The sequence below is a fragment of the Lissotriton vulgaris genome, chromosome 7 (assembly GCF_964263255.1).
Source record: "Lissotriton vulgaris chromosome 7, aLisVul1.2, whole genome shotgun sequence".
NCBI lineage: Eukaryota > Metazoa > Chordata > Amphibia > Caudata > Salamandridae > Lissotriton > Lissotriton vulgaris.
Genome location: NC_141695.1, coordinates 809,363,325 through 809,381,540, shown reverse-complemented (window position 1 = coordinate 809,381,540; position 18,216 = coordinate 809,363,325). Strand labels below are relative to the sequence as shown.

The following is an 18,216-nucleotide window of genomic DNA, read 5'->3' as shown; positions in this document are numbered from 1 at the left end:
GCCCACGTAGCTGCCTGACAGATGTCCTGCAAGGGGACTCGCCGGCCCAGGGTAGTAGTAGCCGCCATGGCCCGTTGGGAATGAGCACAAAGCCCCACAGTAGGCTCCTTTCGAGCCAAAGAGTAACAAGCCTTGATGCACAAGACAACCGATCAAGAAATGGTTCCTTTGTGCACCGCCCGTCCCTTCTTAGTGCCCATGTAACCAACAAAGAGTTGGTCATCCACCCGGAACTGGCGTGTGCGATACAGATAGAAGGAGAGCGCACGTTTTGGGTCCAGACGGTGGAGCCTCTCTTCCTCTTTCGAGGGATGCAGAGGCGGAAAGAAGGTGGACAAGGTGATGGACTGCCCGATGTGGAAGGCTGTGACTACCTTGGGCAGGAAAGAGGGTCCCGTCCGCAACACAACTCTGTCCCGATGGACTGAAAGGAAAGGAGGCTTAGAAGAAAGGGCCTGGAGCTCACTCACTCTCCTGGCAGAGGTGATGGCAACCAGGAAAGCAGTCTTCAGAGTAAGGAGGCGAAGAGGACAGTTATGAAGTGGCTCAAAGGGAGCGCACATCAGAAAAGTTAGAACAAGGTTCAAGTCCCACTGAGGCATCACGAAAGGAACTGGAGGAAACATATGAGAGATGCCCTTCAAAAACCTATTTACAACTGGGGACTTGAACAAAGAGGGCTGATCAGGGAGCCTTAAGAAGGCGGAAATGGCAGAAAGGGAGCCCTTTAGAGTGCCCAGAGCAGAGCCCTGCTGGGCAAGAGAAAGAAGAAAGAGGAGAACCTCTGAAAGAGGGGCAGAAAGGGGATCCACAGCCTTTGCTGTGCACCATGCCACAAATTTGTTCCACCTGCAGGCGTATACCGATTTTGTGGAGGGACGCCTGGCTGCCAGAATGACATTACAGACTTCGGGAGGCAAGTCAAATGGCCTCAACTGCTGCCGCTCAATCTCCACGCATGTAAGTGGAGACTGGACAGGTTCGGTGGAGGACCGTCCCCTGCTGCTGCGACAGAAGGTCCTCCCGAAAAGGGCAGACAAATCGGGGGATCGACAGACATGGTGAGTAGCACGGGATACTAGAACCTCCGTGCCCAGTCCAGAGCCACAAGGATGACTTGGGCCCGGGCGCGCCTGATCTTCTTCAGCACTCTGGGCAGAAGTGGTATAGGCCGAAAGGAGTACAACAGACCGCAACTCCACTCGTGACGAAAAGCGCCTCAGAGCGAGTGCCGCCTTAGAAATTCCAATGTGCAGAACTGATGACATTGCGCGTTCTCTTCTGTGGCAAATAGATCTAACCAATGCTCTCCCCACTGCTGAAAGAGGCCTTGCGCCGCGTCCGAGTTCAGACGCCATTCATGAGCCATCATGCACCGACGGCTGAGTTTGTCCGCCCTGGCGTTCAGGGAACCTGCCAGGCTGTTGAACCACCAGGGTCATGCCCTGATGTTCCAGCCACTGCCAGAGGCGCAGAGCCTCCTGGCATAGGGTCCATGACCCCACCGCGCCCTGTTTGTTGCAGTACCACATGGCGGTGGTGTTGTCCGTGAACACCTGCACTACACTCCCCCATACAGAGGGGAGGAATACCTTCAGTTCAAGCCGGATCGCCCGCAGCTCCAGAAGGTTGATATGGAGCCGGGACTCTGCCGGAGACCAAAGGCCTCTGATCTCCGCCTCTCCCATGTGCCTCCCCAGCCCTGGAAGGACGCGTCCGTCACAACTACGTGCTCCGGTTGGGGTAGGGAGAGGGATCTGCCGCTGACCCAATCGAGGTCCGTGAGCCACCACTGCAACTGTCTTGCAGTGCCCTCCGAGATCAAGACATGGTCGGACAAGTTGCCCTGAAGCTGGGCCCACTGAAACTTCAGGTCCCACTGCAGAGCCCGCATCCGCCACCTGGCGTGATGCACCAGAAGGATGCAGGAGGCCATCAGCCCCAGAAGCCGCAGCGTCAACCTGATGGAGACTCAGGGTAATGGCTGAAAGATCAGAATCCGAGCCTTAATATCCCGAACCCGCTGTTCGGGAGGATAAACCCGAAACTGCGCCGAGTCTAGAACCGCTCCGATTAAGAGGAGCTTCTGAGAGGGACACAGGTCTGACTTCGGCACATTGATGGAGAACCCCAGCAGGTGCAGGAGGTCGGCCGTAGTCTGGAGGTGGCTAACGACTGTCTGGGGTGAGCTCGCCTTCCACAACCAGTCGTTGAGGTAGGGGAAGACTGAAACCCCTAACCTGTGCAGATGAGCTGCGACCACCTCCATCACTTTTGTGAACACCCGTGGGGGGCTGGTAAGGCCGAAGGGAAGCACAGTAAGCTGAAAGTGCTTGTGGCCTCCCGTGAACCGCAGGTAGCGCCGGTGGCCCGGGCAGGACGGGGATGTGGTAATAAGCATCCTGCAAGTCCAACGCTACCATCCAGTCTCCTGGGTCCAGGGCAGCTAAGACCTGAGCCAGTGTCAGCATCTTGAACCTCTCCTTCTGGAGGAAGCCGTTGACGGTCCGCAGGTCCAAGATAGGGTGTAGTCCCCTTTGCCCTTCTTGCGAACCGGAAAGTAGTGGGATTAACAACCACACCCTACTTCTGGCCCAGGAACACGCTCGATGGCCCCCTTGGCCAAGAGGGCTGTAACTTCCTCTTGCAGAAGATTCAATTGATCCCCCGACACTCGGTGGTACTGCGGTGGCATGGCTGGAGGGGTCGCCTCAAAGGGGAGGGAGTAACCCCTTCGGACGATTTGCAGCACCCACCTGTCCGATGTGATGTTCCGCCAGTGGAGGAGGTGATGGCGAACCCTGCCCCCCACTGGCGAGACGTTGACCTGAAAGCTCGGACTAGGAGGGCTTTGAGGCAGATGCTGCGGGGATGGATGTGGACTGGCCTCGCCGCTGTCCCCGGTCACTGCCACGGTGGTTACCACACCTGCCACCGCGCAGGATGTTAGTCTGCGGCCCGTGGCTGGCATGAAGTGTGGGGGCGCCCCTTTCTTGGCCACGAAAGGAGCGAAAGGCAGCAGGTTGCTGGCATGGGGCCGACAGGCCCAAGGACTTGGCCGTAGCCCTGGAATCCTTAAAGCGCTCAAGCGCACTGTCTGCCTTGGACCGCAACCCCAAACTCAGGGAGGAGAACATCTTTTTGCCATACTGTTCGTACCTCTTGTATTCCCGATCGGGGGGAGCAGTTGGGAATGCGGTCTGGGAGTTGGAGGCCTGGATGACCAGACTCTCTGGGGTGGGGTGGGTGGACGTCAAGGGAGTCGTAAGAGCGATGTCGCCTCTTCGACTTCTTGTGCCTCTTACCTGAGGACTTGGAGCTCGAGGAGTGGTGACGATCCTCCGAGCCGTGATGACTCCGGCACCGCGACCAGTCCCTCGACCGGGACCTCAAAACTGGCTGAGGCTGACTGCCGGAGCTCGAGGCGCTTGCGGGACCGCTCCCGCCTAGCCTTCGACGTCAAGTCGGGGCACGACTTGTCATCGTGGTCGGGCCCCAATGTGGCAAAACTGAATTGTCGCAGAAATACATCTGGCGACCGTAGCTTTCGTGATCGCAGTTCCTTCCCTGCCCTGGCCATAAGCCACAAGCAATTGATCAGTCTTTCGGATGTCCTTTGTTCTCTGCAAGAAGACCTTGAAGCATTGTTTAACATCAAGAGTATGTATCGTCTGCTCCACTGGCGTTGATGGATTGGGTAAGAAGGAGGTGAGTAAAACCGGCTCATACTGTGGAACTGAGATGGTACTTTAGGGATAAAGGTAGGATTAGTTCTCAGAATCACAGCATCCTCTTTGAACTGTATAAATGGTTTCTTGATCGTGAATGCTTGTATTTTACTCACTCTTCCAGCTGAGGTGAGGGCCGGGAGAAGAGAGACCTTCCATGTCTAGAAGTTTAATTCAGCTCTGTGAATCTGTTCAAATTGTCGTTTCATCAATTGTGCTAAGACATTGTTAAGCTTCCATTCCGAAGGAGGTACTCGCACCGGAGGGAAGGTGCGGCAAAGTCCCTTCATAAATTGTTTCATCTAGCTTAAGGCACAAAGGGAAGGAGTTTTAGAAGCTCTTCTATTGTTTTTTTAAACATATTTTATTGGTTTAGGTGTGATACACATACACTTGCTGTTATCAGTGAATATTACATGTCACATGGAGTGGTGTGGCTCACTGGTTAGAGGCGGCAGACCCGGAAGCAGAGAACGGCCTGGGACCAGGGTTCAATTCCCGACGCGGCAGGGTCGTGGACCAGGGTCAGCAGACTCGATAATTCTTGCCTCGGTGCCTACTCTAACCAGGGATCACACTCGGCAACTCTGGGCATTAGCTTGCCTCATCTCTACACCGGCCCCCCACATTCGCCGGGGATGCCTGGTTTCACCTTGGAGATACCCAGTAGGGACCATCTCACAGGGATAGCCAGGACGGGTTCCCCAGCGGTCTACAGCGCCACAACGCCTCAGGGCAGCAGTGCGCTTTACAAGACACATACATTACACATTACATTACATGACTAACAGTTGTTGAGTTACTTTCTATTTATCTGGAAACCCAAGCTGCTATCCTGGCATCTCTAACCTATTTGAACTTGTTCACACACCCCCTCCCCAACTTTCCCCCCTTCCTCGCACTGTTGGCCGGCGCAAGTCTTGCCTTCTAATATGGGTCGTGTTTGCTCTAATAATCAGTATCAGGCTGTATAGTCTTCATATCTGCACCTCTTAGATGTATTTGAGCTAATCCACTTTTCTAAGTCCATGGGACATTTTCCTCTGGTCCAAGCTCTGGGCCAGGTTTGGGGTCCTGTCTCTGAGGGATCCCGTCTGGATCCCGTCCCGGGGATGGAGTTGCCAGACTCTTGGCCAGCGTGCTTCATCTCCTCTACCAGTATCTCCCGTGTTTGGGCCCTATCCATTACGCCTATGCCACGTCTTGAGTTTCTCTTCAGGGCACTGCTCTCGCAGCCCACCCAATGTTATAGGTCCTGCCTCCTCCTAGTGATGCTAGGGCCATCTGATGCCTGCCATCTGCTGGGGATTTCCGGTTTGGCTAATATGAGGGCCAGGTCTTGGAATCTGGCGCTAACTTTTGTTTTGGCCGTGTGTGAGAACATATTAAGCAGACAGTGTGCTGGTGTACAGGGTACTATTTTAAGGGTATTTCGGTGATTCGGGCCGTCTGCCTTGTGACCGCCTGCCAGTAATGGGCCAATGCCTGACAGTTCCACATCATGTGGATGAAATTCGCTCCTACTTCTTTACATCTAGGGCACTCCACGTCTTCCCTGTGGAAGTACTGGTTTATTCGTTCCTGGGTGAGGTAAGCTTGATATAACGTATAGAAAGTTATGAGCCTGAATTGTGTGTTCCGAGATATCCTTAGTGCCCTTTGCAGTATACTTTTCCAGTCCTTATCCTCCATGGGGCGTCCTATGTCCTTTGCCCATCTGTTCCTTACCCTTCTAGCGGTCTAAATGAGTCTCTACAGATCACCCTGTACAGGCAGGTGAGTGCCTTAATAACCCCTGCGGCTATTCTAATATTTTTGCCTGTGGCGTGCTGTGGTGGTTCTAGTTTACCCATCTGCCAGTGCCGTCTCATCGCCGGGTGACTGCTCTGTGCAGCAGAAAGTGGCCCTGTGGGACATCCCAGTCAGCTCTGAAGTCTTCGAATGGGAGTAATTCTCCATCCCTATAGAGGTCCCCTATCTTTGTCACCCCTGCTTGTACCCAGTCTTCTATGCCTCCCCATTGTCTCCCGTGCTGCAGTGCCCTGAGCACAAACAGCAGGAGTTCCGGTGAGTATGGGTGTTTTGTCTGGGTCTTTTGGAGGCACCTATTCCAACACCTCTGTATCACTCTATGCTCACTGGTGCGTATGTGGTGTGGCTTTGCAGTCTTCAGTAGTGTTTGGAGCAGTTAATCTCTTCCAGGGGTAAAGGGATTCACTCCCCTACCTCGCGTTAGCCTCCCCGCTACCCATTGTGTGAATCTCTGCAGCTGCCCGCCAAGTAGTACGCTTCGCAGTCCGGGGTCGCCATCCCTCCCTCCGCCGACGGCCTCTTTAGTGTGGTTAAAGACACTCACATCCTCCCAGATCCCCAGGTGAATGCCAAGAGGCAGGAGTCGAGCTCCCGGAACCACGCCCTGGGTATCCACAAAGGCAGTGTGACAAAAAATACAGCAGTCGTGGAAGGGCCACCATTTTTAACAAGGCAATCTTTCCCGCTACCGAGATGGGGAGTCTCCCTCCCCCAAATCTCATGTTATCTTTCAGGGATCTTAGCGCCACTCCTAGGTTTCCCTCCTGCACATCTTGGAGTGAGTGGAAGATTTTTACTCCCATGTGTCGGAAACAGTGCGGTTCCCATCACAGGTCCTCAGCCACTCAGGTGGTTGTTGATCTGCTATCATGGGGAACAGTCTGGATTTCCGCCCATTTACATGCAGCCCCAAGAGAGCCCCAAACTCCTCCATCATATCCCTAGCCCCTCGTAGGTCTTCCCCTGGGTTTTTCAAGAACAGCAGGAGGTCATCCGCGTATAGTGCTATATGGTGTACCTGCCCCTCCAGGTGCAGTCCCCTGTATTTGTTCCCAATCCACGCCACGCAGGCCAATTGCTCCGCCCCCAGTGCGGACAGCAAGGGAGAGAAGGGGCACCCCTGGCAAGTACCCCTCTCCTCCCAAACCTGCTCTGAAATTGTGCGACCAGTGCGCACCCTTGCCGTCGGGCCTGTGTACAGCAGTCTCACCCAGGCAAGGAAGTCCTGTCCCATTCCCATCCTTTCCTGCACCGCGAAGAGAAACTCCCATTACAGGCTGTCTAAGTCCTTTTCTATTTCATTAGTTTTGCTCTGCTCCCCAGTTCTAGGATTGAAAGAAGCGTCCTTATATCTTGGGTTGTATTTCTGCCCGGTATGAAACAAGCCTGATCAGGATGGATCAGGGAGGTCATGTGCGGGAGCAATCTGGACGCCAGTATTTTACTTAGGATTTTAAAGTCGAGGTTGAGCATCGACAAGGGCCGGTAAGCAGTGCAGTCGACAGGGGGCTTATCTGGTTTTAGGAGCTGGATCACAACTGCCTCTTAGGTAGTCTGTTGGAGGACTCCCTCATCGCCTGCCGCCTTGGAAAGTTCCGCTAGTCTGGGGGCCAATTCCTCCACATAGGTGGCATAAAATTCTGTAGGGAATCCATCTGTTCCTGGGGTTTTGCCCCTCGCCAGGCTCTTGCTTTCTACTCTGATCTCGCGTTCCGAAAAGGCTGCCCCCAGCTGGTTTGCAGAACATAAGAGATCAAGGACAAGTTATAAACACATTAATGAACAATTTATATAAACCTGAATTTCCTTGGCAGGGGATGAACTCAAGGTCCTGAGTAAAGGTCTGTCCTACGTGCCTACCAATATACCTGACGAATTCACAATCAGAACCGAACTTTTCAAATTCTTCAGGAAAGAGCGTTTGAAATATTTTTTCCGCAACTCTCTGCCATATCAATGCAAGTCTCAGACGGGCCTTAGGATACCTTCCACTTTTGTTCCACCATCAAGTGCCATGTCACACAACATCCTGGCATATGAAAATGTTGTTTTACGAGATGTGAAACTATCTTTGGAAAAAAGACGCTATATCAACTTCAACATAAGCAAAACTGAGAAGATGGCACTCCAATCCCTTGGCAAGAACAAGGAGGTTATAATCAAACCAGCTGACAAAGGGGGTGCTATTGTTATCCGAGATGTGGCCAAATATAAATCTGAGATTTTTAGACAACTTAATGATGGCACAAGTTACAAAAAATTGAATGCGGACCCCTCGATGGCACTAGCTCTGGAAATCCTGAGGGTGACGAAGAAAGGACTCGAAGATGGTTTTCTAACTGACCAAGAATTTAACTATCTGAATCAGACTAATCCTAGACTCCAGACTCTCTACACGTTACCTAAAATTCATAAAAATATGGAGGAACCACCTGGACGCCCGATTGTATCGGGTTGCGGCTCCATGCTAGAACCACTGGGGAGATATATTGACTTTTTTCTCAAACCATTAGCTAAAGCCACCGCATCCTATCTACGTGACACGATGCATACCATCAACATTGTGGATGGCCTCTCCTTTGATGCAGCTAAACAAATCTTGGTCACTTGTGATATAACATCACTCTACACCAGCATTCCCCAACTGTTGGCCCTAACGGTCGCTGCTAGATTTCTGGATCAAAGAACAGCTCCTATGGCTGTACCCACAGACTTTATTGTGGCACTTCTAAGGATAGCCATGATGCAGAACTTTTTTATGTTCCAAAATCACTTCTTTCTCCAAACTAAAGGGGTGGCTATGGGCGCTATATTTGCTCCAGACTTGGCCATATTATTTATGTCAGCATTTGAGGATGAAACCATCTTGAATCAACGGAATCCATATCACAGCAATGTGGGCCTTTGGGTTCGTTATATAGATGATATTCTCCTAATATGGAATGGTGACCAAACACAATTATCCTCTTTCCAAACTTGGCTCAATGAACAATCCAGCGATATCAAATTTACTTTCCACTCAGACACCAAACAAGTGGACTTCCTTGACCTCACATTCTGTGACAATGGGGGCTTTTTACAAACCACATTGTACCGGAAAGCGACAGAACGCAACTCGCTATTACAATATAACAGCCACCACCCGAGAGCCCTCAGGGACAATCTACCGTTTGGGCAGTTCCTGCAAATTTGCAGGAACTGTACCGAAAAGCAACATTATATGGATCAATCTGAGGATCTGGTCAATCGCCTCATACAGAGAGGATATCCGCGCAGATTGGTAAAGAGGGTGAAGAAACGAGCTTGGTACAACCCCAGAGAGTGGTTACTTCAACCCAAGCACAGACCAAACAAACAAGATGAGAGAATTGTGTGTGTAACCACTTTTTCTACAGAAAGCAATAGAGTTAAAAAAATCATCAATAAACATTGGAACTTGATTTCTGATGATATGGGACAAAACACACTGCCGCTCCATGCATTTAAGAAGGCTAAGAGTATCAGGGACCATGTTGTGAGATCCTTCTTGCAGCCTCCTGAGACTAACACGGTCCTGTCTCTGTGGAATCTCCCTCCGATCACAGGTAATTACAAATGTGGCAACTGCAAAGCTTGTCCCATTGCCATCCAAACCAAGGAATTTCTGTATCTTTACAAACATCACAGAATATCATTAAAATCCCACACCAATTGCAACACCAGCAATGTTATTTATGCAATTATATGTCAGTGTGACTTGATCTACATAGGTCAAACTCAACAAAAGGCAAAGACCAGGATTTTGCAGCACTGTAGCCGCATTAGATGTGGAGTACCAGGAGCACCACTGGTCGATCATTTCAAAACAGCTAAACACTCGCCAGAGAGCTTCAAATGGCTCATCCTAGAAAAAGTTACTCTGGGCCCTAGGGGCGGTAACATTGGGAATATTCCCAACACCCGAGAGTCCAAATGGATATTTTTTTTCAACTCTGTACAAGAGGGCTTAAATGAGAATGACAGTACCTTTGCACAACTAGCCACTTTGAGCTAATTCACACTGATATTCAGACTAATCATGAATCCACCTCTGTTACTTCACATATCTTGCTATATGTAGAACCAACAATCATCATTAGAATATGATCAGTGTCAATGTGGCCAATGACACTATCTCCTTTTCGTAAGGGATATATCTGATTTTGTACACTAGTATATATATTGCATAACGTATTGACCTGCCTTTACCATCATGTTTGATAGGTACGCCGGTTCATGTATATCTTATAATGTATTTGAATTTGTACTTATATATGTGTTGAAAAATGTATTGACCTGCTTTTACCATCTTGTTTGATAGGTACGCCGGTTCATATGTATTTATGGTCTTATTCACTATTGCAACTGCTGTAGGCCCCGTACCCTAATTGTATTTTGACTTACTATATGTCCAGATTGTCTCCGCCATCTGTCGATCTCATTAAGTTGTTTAATAATGATATACAAAACGTATCCACTGTGGCTGACTATCACCTAGCAACTGGCACCCAATCCATGAGCATTTTTCACATTTCGGGAGTCACCTGTTCACCTTAACCAATCAAAAAGCCTGTTAGATGACAGTCCGATTTTTGTATCAGTCACGAGTTCCGGGTCACGTGATCCCTGGTTGCCTAGATACCGGGGCCGAGCACTCGGCCGGCTTTCCACACCAATATCACTTCGGAGGATTATTCCTCGATACTAGGTATGTTTTTTGGTCTTTTATCGAGAGCGATATTAGCCTAAACACCTTGACGATTAATTGAAGACCCGTTTGTAACGGTGGTCCCGCCCCTCTTTGGGCTTCTTCTATCTCTCAGATTCTCAATCGGCTCGGCGGGACCTTGGAGATACGCATTGGCGTTTCAATTCAACAGGTACTCCATTTCACTAAATTCGAATGTACTGTTACTTTATAGAGATTACACCCATTAGGCATCAGTATTACATCGTATGCCTCTCTTTTTTGCAGATTCCCGATCTGTCGGCGGGGTCTGCCTTGTCTAAACTGATATCTCAATTTATGTGAGTTTTGACTCCCCCCACTTTTTTCCGTATATTAATGGTCGACTTTACCTATATATATATATATTTTTTAAATTCTAAAATCGTTGGGGTCCTGTCTGCTTACTTTCCACAGTTAATTGTTACACACGGACCGAATAACGTTCTGCCTCCATTGCTTTGAAACATTAACTGATCATCAGTCATTATGTAAGTTTACCACCTTCCATCAGAAACCGATGTTCCTTTGCACCCAATCAGGATGGCATAGTAATATATGTTCGCTTGTTCCCCTGCAGAAATATTTCCCATGATGTTCCTTGCCAATTATGAAAACTTTATACCGTGACCAGAATTCTGATCACCACATGGTAATTACCCTCTTGACCTCCTATTTTGTTTAGAATGATTTGGATCTTTTTAAGACCATATTTACATTATTTATATTTGCATTTAGGTATTTTGCCCCATCTCTCCATTCCGTCCTGATGAAGACCCCCTAGCAAGGTTCCAGTAATCACCTGCATCTCCCTTCTGTCACCTTCCTTCCCCATGTATCATTGAATGAAATACTTAGGAAGTATGACATACATGTAAATAGTCCTTTGAACCATTGGTCTATATTGGTTTTTCTAATACCGATTTATAGTATTGTTTATTGAGGTCGCTTTGACCAATGTTATGTCACAACTCCTACCTTTCTGCACTGCTTTTATCACTACCACTTTCCCTTCCCTTCTTCTTTTTCTGGGGCACCATTATTGCTTGAATAATTGATTGTATTTTATGAATCTAACATGATTTAATACATTCACACATTGTGATGAATTGACAATTGTGTAATACATTCAGGTTTATATAAATTGTTCATTAATGTGTTTATAACTTGTCCTTGATCTCTTATGTTCTGGGACCCTTTCTGTACACACCATCTATTCACCCAGGTCCCGTGACGCTTTGGGTCATACCCGTGTTTTTGTAACCCAGCTGGTTTGCGTCGTCTTCAAATATAGTGGAAAGGGGAATCCCCTATAAATATTCCCTTAACTCCCCCCTCCCCTCAGGGCCCAGAGCTCCTATATAGGCGTTAATAGTAATCGAGGATCCTGCTGTCTATGCCTGCCTGTTTGTATAGGAGGTGGCCCACAGGTCAGCTAACTCTACTATGGTGTTCCCTCTATGGGAAGGGTTGGCCAGCCATGCCAGTAGTTTGCCCGCTCTGTCCCCTTCCGTGTGGGCCTGCTCCATATACTTTTTGTAATCGAATTATCTTAAGCGCTCCTCCTGAACTGCCACTTCCTCCTTCGCCTCCAGTAGCTCCTGGCGGAGCTCCAGGTGCTCTGGACACCACACCTCTATCTCCCTAAGTGCACAGTCAGCTTTTTCTATGTCTCCGAGCAATGCCCTTCTCACCCCAATGGACGTTGCCATGCATTTTACCCTTAACACTGCCTTAAAGGCCTCCCACTCCACCAGTCTAGAGTCCGTGGAGCAGGTATTATCTATGAAGTAAGAGGCGATATGACCCCTGATCTCCTGTTGGAATACCTGTTCTTCTAGTGCCTCTTGTCGTAGGGCCCATGTTGGAATGGGTTGGAGCAGGGCCCTCTTCTGCAACCTCACGAGGAGGGCCTTGTGATGCAATATAGTGCGATTCAGATACTCCGCCCCTCGCATCGCGGTGTGCATGTCTGGGGTGCAAAGAACCGTATCAAGCCTTACATGGAGCTCATCTGCATGTGAAAGGTGGGAGTCGTCTTTAGCTAGTGGGTGCGTGCGTCTCCAGGTATCAATCAGTCCCTGTAAGAAAGTGGCTCTTTATATACTGGACCAAAGTAAGGTACAGTGTGCACAGAGTTCACAGTCCCCAGAGGTATGGCAGAGGCTAAAGTTAGATATAACCTTACTCTCTAAAGTGGTAGCTTGGTCGAGCAGTAAGGCAGTATCAGAGGACAGTGTAAAGCATGTGTTGTACACACTCAGTCAGCAAATTGTCTCACACACTCAAGAACTGAACTCTAGGCCAATTGTTTTGTATATAAAAATATATAGTTGTTTATTTTAGAACCACAAGTAGGTATCATAAATGCTTTCTCAGAATGAGATGTTGCAATTGAATACTTTCAAATAGCAATAGACTTTGGAATGCAATAGTTACAGTTGTTGCAATATGCAACACAAGTTAAACACAAAATAACATTCTGCTCAATGGGAAGTTTTAAGAAAATGCGATAAAATCACTTTATGAATGATTTTTTCTTACTCAGGCCTGGATTCAGCCCTGGTGCATTTCCTGTAAACAGTTGAAAGAAATCATTTTTGTTACACAGGCAGTTTTTAAGGAATATTTGTAAGTTTTAATGTTGGACTTGGCCCTTCTGACAAGTTCGCCCCTGAACTTTTTGCCTTTTAGTGTTACATAATTATAATTATTTCTGGTCTTTGCGCACTTTAGCACTGTGGCGCAGTGTACAGTGCGTGCGCTCTCTGAGTGCGTGTGCGAGATTGGCCTGCCCTCCCATAGGAATGCATGGGGAATGTGTGTGTCCATGGTAATTCCTGATGCGTGGGGAGTGCAGGTGCAAGTTTGGTATGTGCGGACTCGTGTGATTGAATGCTGCGCGATGATGTGTGTGGCATAATTGTGTCTAGTATGGAAGTGCCACTTCTAGAAGTTGGCCTGTCTGTGCAGTGAATGTGCTGGCTTGTGATTGGCTGGAGCTGGCTGGTGTGCCAGGCTCCTGGAGTCTGGATGGGTCTGCCCCGGTGGTGAATGGGAAGATCTGAATGTTGATGGCAGGGAGGGGCTGCACCTAGAACCTGAATAGGGCTGGGCTTTCCCCACACAATGCTGGCTCCACCCCCTGTGGTGCATCTAATGACCCTATCCTGGCCAGTGAATAATGAGAGGGACTGAGCCCATCAGAGTTCTCCAAAACCAGCTGCATCTCGTTCTGCCCCCACCCTATACCCTAGAGACAAAGGGATAAAATGAGGCTGTGACCTCATGCTCAAGGTTCTTGTTTCCTGACTAGAATCTACCAGGGGCATGCTGCTGCTTAGGCCCAGGGGAAGGCTTGCCCCCCTGGGCCCTGCCCAGCCCCTGGATGCCTGCTGGACTTTTTCTGGGACCCCCTTTGTGTTACTTGCCATTGCTAGGTCCTGGGACAGACTTCATGCAGCCCTCCTGCGCCTGGGAGTGCTTTTCTGTTTATACCAGGTCTTCTGGCTACATCTAGCGCCTGGAAGCGCTGTTTCTTAAACAATGCCCAGCTACTGGGGAGTGCTTTATTTCCCCCTCTCAGCGCTGGACTGCAATCATTCTCGAAGGAACCCCAACGTAGGGATTCTCCTGATTTTGCCATTCTTGCAGGTGCCACCCTGCATTATGTCCTCAGTTATATAATTTTATATAAGGGTGCCACCACTTTTTATGTGCTCTTTAACTGGTGCCCACCCCGTTTCTGCTTTTATTTCTCACCTCGAGGGTGCCTACCCCTTGCTATTGCCCCAAAAATCACCGCCGTGGCCCCCGGGCCGAAAACAGGAAGTCAGGCACCATAGTGCCTGACTCTGGGTGGGACTTCCGGTTGTAAAGGGAAGTCCCGCCCGCCGCCGCGCTGTGGTTGGCTAGCCCCTGGCCGGAACAGGGGACTGCTGCCCCGGAGCCACGAAGGCTTCACATCGAGTCCCGGTCCCGAGGTTGGGGACCGGGTGAAGAGCGGGCAAAGCGGGCGCATGGTGAAGACGGGGCTCCCATGAGGAGAGAGAGCCCCGCCGAGCGCTACCGACGCCCAAGGAAGAGAAACTCCCCCTAGCAGCCCGGTGAGTGTTTAATGGCTGAAGGGGGGAGAAGCTCTTTGCGGGTGTTGGTGCCTGTGTAAGGCACAGCGTCTTGGTGTATTTAGGGCGGCCCCATATGTCAGTGGGCCGCCCCAACGTTTTGTTTAATGATTTTGCCTAGCCTCAGATGGCTCCAACGATGGGGGCATTCTTATTCAAGGAGCTAGGTAGCTCCCCCGCCCCGATGAGTTGTTCAGAGCCCCATTGCTCCAACATCTTGGGGGCAGTTTGTTTCGAGCCCCCGAGGCTCCAGATGGGCCTGTGTTCTGCCCCTGAGGGCCCCCGTTGTTTTTAAAGCCTGGAGGGCTCCAAAAAATGCACATGTGTGTGCAGAGCCTAGAGGGCTCCACCGTTTGCATCCTATGCATTGTCAGAGCCCCGTGTGGCTCTCAGTTGGCGCAGTTTTGGTTCCTGAGGGGCTAGTGAGAGGCCCTGTCGCAATTTGCTTCCCAGCTGCCCAGCAAGTAGTGGGCAGCTGCACCATTTAGGTTTTGCTTTCTAGGGACTTGCTCTTTGGACTTAGGAGTGAGTCGCACTCCTTCATCCCTACCTTGGCCTTCCCCAGCTGCGCAGCACTTAGTGCCAGCTGCAGCGTTTAGGCCGTTCTGTCCCTGTCCTCAGCTGCCCAGCAAGTAGTGGGCAGCTGCTACGTTTAGGTATTGGTGCAGTGGCACAACCTGGACTTTGATGTGAGGTATGTGCTACATGTGATTCATGTGCTATTATGATTCCTGTGCTGTTGCTTTTTGGGTGTTAGGAAATGTACTGTGTGTAGTATGTTTTGCGCACCCTGTGTTCTGACACCGCTGAATGTGTTTTTATGCGTCATGTGTCTTCCCTACACCGCTGAATGTGTCCTTATGCATCATGTATTTTACCTACACCACTGAATGTGTTTTTATGCGTCATGTGTTTTCCCAACACGGCTGAATGTGTTTTTATGCATCATGTGTCCTCCTGACACCGCTGAATGTGTTGTTATGCGTCATGTGTTTTCCCTACACCGCTGAATGTGTTTTTATGCGTCATGTGTTTCCCCTACACCGCTGAATTTGTTCTTATGCATCATGTGTCCCACTAACACCGCTGAATGTGTTTTTATGCGTCATGTGTTTTCCCTACACCATTGAATGTGTTTTTATGCATCATGTGTAATGTTCTTATGCCTATACCCCTAAACTTATAGTGATAGTTAGGTGGTTGTTCTTCCTAGTACAGGTGTTGCTAGTGAGGTCCTGGTTCCCTGCGTTACATTCTCCTAAGGTGGTTAGGGTTGCGCGGGTGGTACTTACCTCTCACCAGTGGTTACTGGTTGCGTGCTCTATTTTCTATTTTGTGTTACAGTTATTATTGTTCTATGTTCTAAGTGCTAATTCCTACAAGTATCCTAGTTCTAAAAGTGCTTATTCCTGACAGTGGTCCATCTGGCCCTGTCCCATGTAGATAATCCCTTGCAAATATTGCCCGTGCCAGTTGGCACAATGTACATCCTGTGATTCTGATTCTGATGTGTTCTGATAATAAAAGGCTATTTTTATATAACCTTGTGTGGAGTTCCTTTTGTGGGGGGCCTGGGATGTTGTTGCTGGTGAGTGCGTGCTCAAATACTTAACTTACATTGCCCCTGGGATCAGCCTTACTGCTCGTGTCCCGTTGCCAAGGAGGTGAGCAGGGGTTATCTTTGGAGCGTAACTTCCTTGCCCTAACTAGAGTGGTGGTTTCTGTCTGGCTTTGGCACAAGCCTAAGATAACAAGAAATCCCATTTCTAACAATTAAAAATCGACACTTAGAAGAAATTCTGCCAAAAACCAGGCAATGTATTCCTATGGAGGAAAATGGAGTTAACAGTAAATCACGGTTATAATTACTTTTCAGATTCAGTGCTGGGCTTTAATATACAGCACTGGGATCTCTCCAGATAACAGGTGAGTAATTTTGTTTTCGTTGATCGGCTGATTTTTAGTGAATATTTCAAAGTTGCAAAACTGGACAGAAGAAATTCTGAGTGAAACCCAGCCAATGTTACCCTAGGGAGAAAATCAAGTTATCGGTCTTTGGGTAAGTATTCGGCTGGCAGAGTTAAGGTTCTGGGGGTAGACTCAGGGGTCTCCCAGGATCAGGCAAGTACAGTTGTTACACCTTCAGCAGCACAGGGACAGCCGGGTGCAGAGTGAGTAGGTTCAATGTTATCCTATGGAGAATAGGGGTAATTTGGTTGGAGGCAGACCAGACGGCTGTGGGAGCTGAGCTCTTGGTCACTTACTCAGGGCAAGTGGGGAAGTAGAGTAGGATAGATGCTGCCCTCCAAGTGGCACTCGGGCGGCCGGGTGCAGGGTGCTTTTGGACCTACAGGGGGCCCAATGTATTTCAATGGGAGAACTTAGCGCCGAGACGCCTGCGGGTATTTGTTGCGCTTTATAAATGGCAACAAATAAATAAATAAATAAAAAACTGGAAGTTGAACAAAGGCTGCAGGCTTAGGGACTGAGATTATTCAGGTGCGACCACCACTTAGAGAGATAAGTTGGGATATTGGAGGATAGGTGTACACCCGGAGTTGGGCACAGGGGGCCGTGTGGTGCTGGGGTGTCTTTTGTTGTTGGGAAATCTTACCCTCAGCTGGTCGCGGTTGGAGGGGTCCCTGGTTGTGAGGCTGCAGGCGTCGCCAGGAGCGTCGAAAAGGGTCCTTAGGTGCTGGATTCCGGGTCACAGTCACCGGGGGGACGTCCTTGTAGTCTTTGTCCACTCAGGCACGGGCTGGGCTCGGCGGTTGCAGAGTGTGCTGGATTCGCGGTTCCTGGCTGGCACCATGGGTTGTTGCTGTTTGAGCAGAACCACTGCTCGTGGGAGTCCCAGTCTTTAGATGAGCAAGGCAGGCAGGTCCTCCGGAGTTTGAGGTTGCTGACTGTAGGAGAGTAGGGTCTGCAATCCTATGATCACCCCAGATTTTTGCTTTTTGCTTCAATGGTTTACGACTTCTCTGGCTGTGGGCCTGCCAATCAGACCCACAGCCTTGCTGTTCTCTCACTAAATTGACACGTGTACCTTAGGTGCATTATCCAATTGGTACTGGGCCACCTTATCAGACCCTGTAACTCAGGGCATAGGTGTACCCAGGGCCTACCAGGGGCTGAAGCATGTATTATGCCACCCCTGGATGGCCATCTAAATCTGACACAACTGGCTGCACGACAGCTGGGGCAAGGTGGTGTAATCACCCTTTGCTATAGATATAGTATACCTATATCTAACCCTAAAATGGACACACAGATTCCTATCAGTCACTCCTATGGCAGGCCTTGACAATCCTGAAGGCAGAGTGCTTGGAATCGTGTGAGATGGTGCTCTGGCATGAGCTGAGCCCGTTTGCAGTTTGCGGAACCAAGTCCTAATAGCTGTTCCATGATAACGCATACCATATACTCTTAAGTGCATTATAATCCTCGCGGTTAAATGCTATCTCTGGTATCGCTTTATCAAAACATGTCGAGTAAGGTGTCATACGAATTGGAATACTAACCCCTCGCCAATTCTGGCGACGGGGTTAGCATTCCACTCTTCTAGAGGGACACGACATGTATGTAACTGTGAACCCCGGTTAAAGTTAACTCGAGCCTCTGCATCACAAAATGGATGCTGCCACCACAGACATAAATCTGACCCCCTGCAGCTGGGAGTCCTTCCAGCGAGGGGAGCTTGGACAAAGGGTTTCCTGTCAGGGGCGGTGCTAGCACCATCCCAGACAGGGTTTTGTGTATCCTGGGTAGGCAGGGCTTTACAGAAAGGTGACTGCAAGTGGCACCCCGG

General features: G+C 49.5%; 1 protein-coding gene and 1 long non-coding RNA gene across 2 annotated transcripts in view; one reads left to right on the top strand and one right to left on the bottom strand.

Annotated features, from left to right (window-relative positions):
• Positions 1-18,216, bottom strand: part of DNAH17 (dynein axonemal heavy chain 17) — a 15,539,113-nt gene that overhangs the window by 14,250,285 nt on the left and 1,270,612 nt on the right. The gene's annotated exons all lie outside the window — the stretch shown is intronic.
• On the top strand, positions 10,155-15,947 carry LOC147702461 (uncharacterized). Its single transcript, XR_015297524.1, has 6 exons — positions 10,155-10,266; positions 10,382-10,438; positions 10,534-10,586; positions 10,702-10,775; positions 10,865-10,936; positions 11,023-15,947. It is a non-coding gene; the product is annotated as an uncharacterized LOC147702461 (long non-coding RNA).